The sequence below is a fragment of the Nannospalax galili genome, unplaced genomic scaffold, assembly GCF_000622305.1.
Source record: "Nannospalax galili isolate Female #2095 unplaced genomic scaffold, S.galili_v1.0 scaffold85, whole genome shotgun sequence".
NCBI classification, from domain to species: Eukaryota; Metazoa; Chordata; class Mammalia; order Rodentia; family Spalacidae; genus Nannospalax; species Nannospalax galili.
Window position 1 is genome coordinate 11,386,615 of NW_008358866.1, and position 5,258 is coordinate 11,391,872.

The following is a 5,258-nucleotide window of genomic DNA, read 5'->3' on the forward strand; positions in this document are numbered from 1 at the left end:
AATCTGTCTTACTGGTTCATAAGTTTATACTTTAGTGTCCCACTACAACAGAACATTTTAATACTTGCTCTTCTCAAGTAGACAGAAAAGGGCCAGAAAGTGACAGATTCATCTCTATATCAACTTCTCAACTTTCCATACAATCTCCTTCTTCCAACTTAGTTTCGGAGTTTTGGTTAAATTTCAGGGGTTAAGCAAGGAAAAATATTTTAATGAGAAGAGGATACATGTTTCAAGGTATTTGCCTTCATTTTGATAATAAAAGAAAATTGTGAGTGGTAGGGATTTTAATTAGTCTATTAACCTTCTTCTTGCAGGTTTCCTCCAGAAACCATGAAAATGTCTGTCCAAATGTATATGTGGCAATGGGTCTGATTAAGTCAGGGCTGGACTGTGATGGACATGGAGCAATCCTGTGTCCTAGCTCTGTGAATTAATACTTCATGCTTTATTGAAAACAGGTGTTAATGCTGGAGATTGTTTTGGATCAGGATGAACTGGATTTGATGAATACTGGAATGCTGATAGAGTCTGAGGACTTGCACTGCTAGATGATGGTGACTGAAAGGCTGAAAATAATGACTGGCGGGGAGGTTAAAAGGTTTTATCGCCTTCAAATTTGAAAATTGTTGTTGTGGTAAAGCCAAATGTCCTGTTTTATGTTCAACACAAGTCTTTCCTGCTGAATCAATGGGAAATTTTGATGACTGTGCATCTAAATGCCATTATGTTGAAGGAACTGAACTTTTTACTGACTGCATAGATGAGCATCTTGATGATGAGACTGAAGATTTTGATGCTTGCAAATATGGAGATTTCGATAGCAGGTTTGAATTTTGAGAAGTGTGTAGAGTTGACTGCCTGGGTAATGTTGCTTTGGATGATTTCGATAATGGTGTACTAATATGTCTTGGTTGTGGTTGATGTGAAGAACTTGCTGTTGACAGAACTGAAGATGCTGAAGACTTTGACGTTGAAGGTATTGGTGGTTTTGTTAACAAAGACCATTCAGATGGGAAAGTAAAAGATGATGGCGATTGTGTGAAGGAAGCACAGCCAATGAGATCAGAAACTGTATCTTTTGAATCAATTCTATATGAGACTACTGGCACAGGAGATACAGGGGGAGTTCCTCCATTTTCTTCATCTTGTAGAAGTAGATCATTTGGAATATCCACATAAAATTCCAGAGGTGGAGGGGAAAAGTCAAAGAAATCATTGTCTGGTTGACTTGTTGGAATATCTGCCTCAGGAGGAGTTGGGGACATTCAGGAAGAAATGTTGCTGAAGTTCTAAAATCAGGTGATGGAAACTGGGTTTGGGAATGAATTTTGGCCACAAGTGTTGCTCTCTTTGAAGCTCTTAAGGCATCTAACCAATGAGGTGGTAATGGAGGTGGTGAAGCTGGTGCTGTTGGACTGACATATACCTCAATTTTAGGATGATTTTTAACTTGATGTTGAGGTTTTACTTCTCGTTTTCCGATTCCATAACTAACATATGGTGTTTTTGGTTTTTTTTTAAGGAAGAGAGAAGAGACAGGACAGGAAGGAGAAGAAAAAGAGTATTTAAATGCTCTATGAGAGATTTGTGCTCTTTTATTAACTAATGCTCTAATTTTTCTTAACTATAAATACATAGATAAATAAAGAGAATATCTTTTCAAACAGTACTTAAAGTTTTAAATGAAGACTCAGAGAAATGAAAATGTGTTGTTGGGACAGAATACAATTCAGTTGGCTATTCGGGAAATGTGCATGGAAGAGGAAAGAGAAAAGCATTAATTCACAGAGGGGACACAGGATTGCTCCAAGTCCCTCACAGCCCAGCCCTGACTTACTCAGACTCATTGCTACATACACATTTGGACAGACATTTTCATGGTTCCTAGAGGAAACCTGCAAGAAGAAGGTTAATAGACTAATTAAAATCCCTACCACTGACCATTTTCTTTTATTATCAAAATGAAGGCAAATACCTTGAAACATGTATCCTCTTCTCATTAAAATATTTTTCCTTGCTTAACCCCTGAAATTTAACCAAAACTCTGAAACTAAAGTTGGAAGAAGGAGATTGTAGGGAAAGTTGGGAAGTTGATATAGAGATGAATCTGTCACTTTCTGGCCCTCTTCTGTCTACTTGAGAAGAGCAAGTATTGAAATGTTCTGCTGTAGTGGGACACTGAGCTATAAACTTAGGAACCAGTAAGACAGATTTCTTTGTAGTTACTAAAAAGGTGAAGTGGGGCTATGCCTACACATGACCTACAAAGGAACACAAAAATGTAAGCTGGAAATTATCTACACATTAGACACTATTGGAAATCATACTTTACATTAATGTTGACATGGGCACTCTGTAGGTACAGGCATGGAAATGAGAGAAATGAAATTTAAAAGGCTGGGCTTCTATGGAATAAATAATCTGAAGACCATTGCATACTGAAGGCCCAGATAGATATTTCAGAAGGTCGAGAAATTTTCCAGTCTCTAACTTTATTTTTAGGTGGACCTGAAGGGCTAGGTAACACTTTCCCTACAGCTTTTGTTAAAACCCTGCCTAGTTCAATAAATAGGTAAGTTGAAAACGCAAAACAAAAAAAACAACAACAAAAAAATCTAGTGGATTTTAAGTCCAAGTATAAAACTAATGTCTTTTTTTCCTTTACTCTTATGTAAGACTTGCCCCTAGGAATAATAATGCTCACTTTCACACACACACACACACACACACACACACACACACACACACTTCATTTAAGAGCAACATATAATTGACTTCTCTGTAACTTATGTTTTTTATTCAGTAATAAGTCAAAAACCACTCTTCACTAGTGTACATAGAGGTTCATATGTTTTAAGAGAAGAAAAATGTGCATGAATTCTTTCACTATTGACATCCAAATTAGTGCCTATTTTATTATTGTAAATAATGCTACATCGAACTACTATTTCTATAGCATTGAACTGTAAAATAATAGCCAAGGTGTGAGGGATGGGTGCCAATGGAGGAATCAGCTCTGATTAGAATGAATTTTTTTGGTCTTTTTGACACAGGGTCTCCCTGTAGCCCCAGCTGTCCTGGAACCACTATGTAGACCAGGCTGACCTTGAACTCACAGAGATCCACCTGCCTCTGCCTCCCAAGTGCTGGGATTAAAGGCGTGTTCCACAACGCCTGGCTTAGAATGAATCTTTTATTACTTCATTTACATAGAATGATTTTACATAGTGATAATACAAAAGGTCAATTTTCATTGTTTTTATTATATTTTCAAATTTTTTCTACAGATTCCTTGTTTTCCTGTCTCTTGGACAGATCTTTCTGCTGACCTGCTACTGATGATACTTTTTCCCTTATTCCACCCAGTCTTCAAAGTGATATACATGTTAACATCAACAATAGCATAAGAAAGGGACAGATTTTTATACCTTAAAAAGTGCTAGATATTATCAATCCAAGTCATTTTATTTTAGCAATTCAGTGATAAAAATGTTACCTAGTTGCTGTTTTTCATCTTATTTCTCTAATCACTGAGGAATTGAGCTACTTTTCTTATTAGCCTTTTGCATTTCTTCTTTGAATGGCAGAATATAAAGTTATTAGTCCATCCTTCTGTCATTTATTGACCAGGCCAATGAGATCTGTAGTTTAAGAAGATCCATAAAATCAGGGCAAGTCTGAACCTGCATGGAAAAATACTTTCATTTTCACTAACACCTGCTAGTTACTATTTTTTTCAACAGTGAATATAGGAACCAAATACTGTAGTAATATTTGTTAGTAATAGAAATTAAGAAATTTGGGGACTGGGGAGATGGCTCAGTGGGTAAGAGTGTTTGCTGTGTAAGCATGAGGACTTGAGTGTGGTCCAGTACCCATGTAAAAGCCCAGTATGACCACATGCACCTGGAACTCCAGCCCTGGAGAGTAGAGATAGGCAGATCACAGTTCACTAGCCAGTCAACAAGCCTAGCCTAAATGGTGAGTTCCGGGTTAAGTGAGTGACCCTGTCTTAAGGGCATAAGGCAGAGCATGACACGCAGTGTCCTCCTCTGGCCTCTATACATATGCACATGGGAGCATGTATCAGCACACATATGAATACAACACACACAGAGACACATGCACACACACACACACACACACACACACACACACACAACTAATAAACCAAAATTTAAAGAAACTGAGAGAGTTTATATCAAATTATAATTTTTGGAGACATTTAAAATATTATTTTCATTCACTGTTGCTTTAAAATTGTTGCAACTATTAAACTTACTGCTCATTTTTGGACAAAACAATTCTACCAGAAAGTAAAGCATTCTCTGCTTTGCAAAGTGGGATTCTATCCATTGTTTCCTAAAACTTCTGGTCTTAACTGTGCTTAGACCAAATGGAGTGCTTTATATCATTCAACATATTCCTGTTGTGTACTTACATGCTCATAGATACTCTTCAGATGAGTTTTGCCAACACCATAAAACTTATCAACTTGTGAGAAAAAGACGTCTGGATCATAGATTTTTAAAAAAAAAATTGTGAAGGCATTGGAGCAGCAAAACTGTCATGAAGAGGTCTGAGGTGTTTCAGAGGATAAGTCTTTGTTATGCTTCTTGAAGCACAACTACATTTCTGGAAACAACCGTAACGACAAAAAAAAAAAAATCCTTTTTAAATGCTGCCTTAGTACATTCTGTTGGTTTAACAACAATATAGTATCTGGGGAGGGCTCACTCTCAGTTTCAGAGATAATGCTCGTTAGCTGCATATGCACATGGCAAAAGGCCAAGTAGGCTCCTGCAAGCCTTCTTTTTAGGACCTAATCCCTTTCATGAGGGCAGCTCCATTATGATTCAATCATCTCCCAAAGGCCCCACCTTTTACTGCTGCTGCTTTCAGGATAAGACTATAAAATGAATTTTGGAATGACACCAACAGCAGGGTCATAGCAAATACTGTAATACAAAAGAATGGTTTCATGAAAGGTCGGATTTTCACAGTCAAATTTTAAATCACACAAATTGATTAAAATCTTAAACTGAAGGTCCTATATCATGAACAGGTTGCTACTGAAAAAGTGCAGTTTCCTAAATAAGCTACTAATGTGAAAGAAGAAATTTGAAGCCGATACTAAAAATTTTTAATATGCCAGAAGACATGTTTTACTAGGATAAAAAATATTTGTAAAAATTTTCAAAAGAGAAATCTAACAAAACTCGGAAACTCTTTAGAAATCTGTCACTGTCTATCTT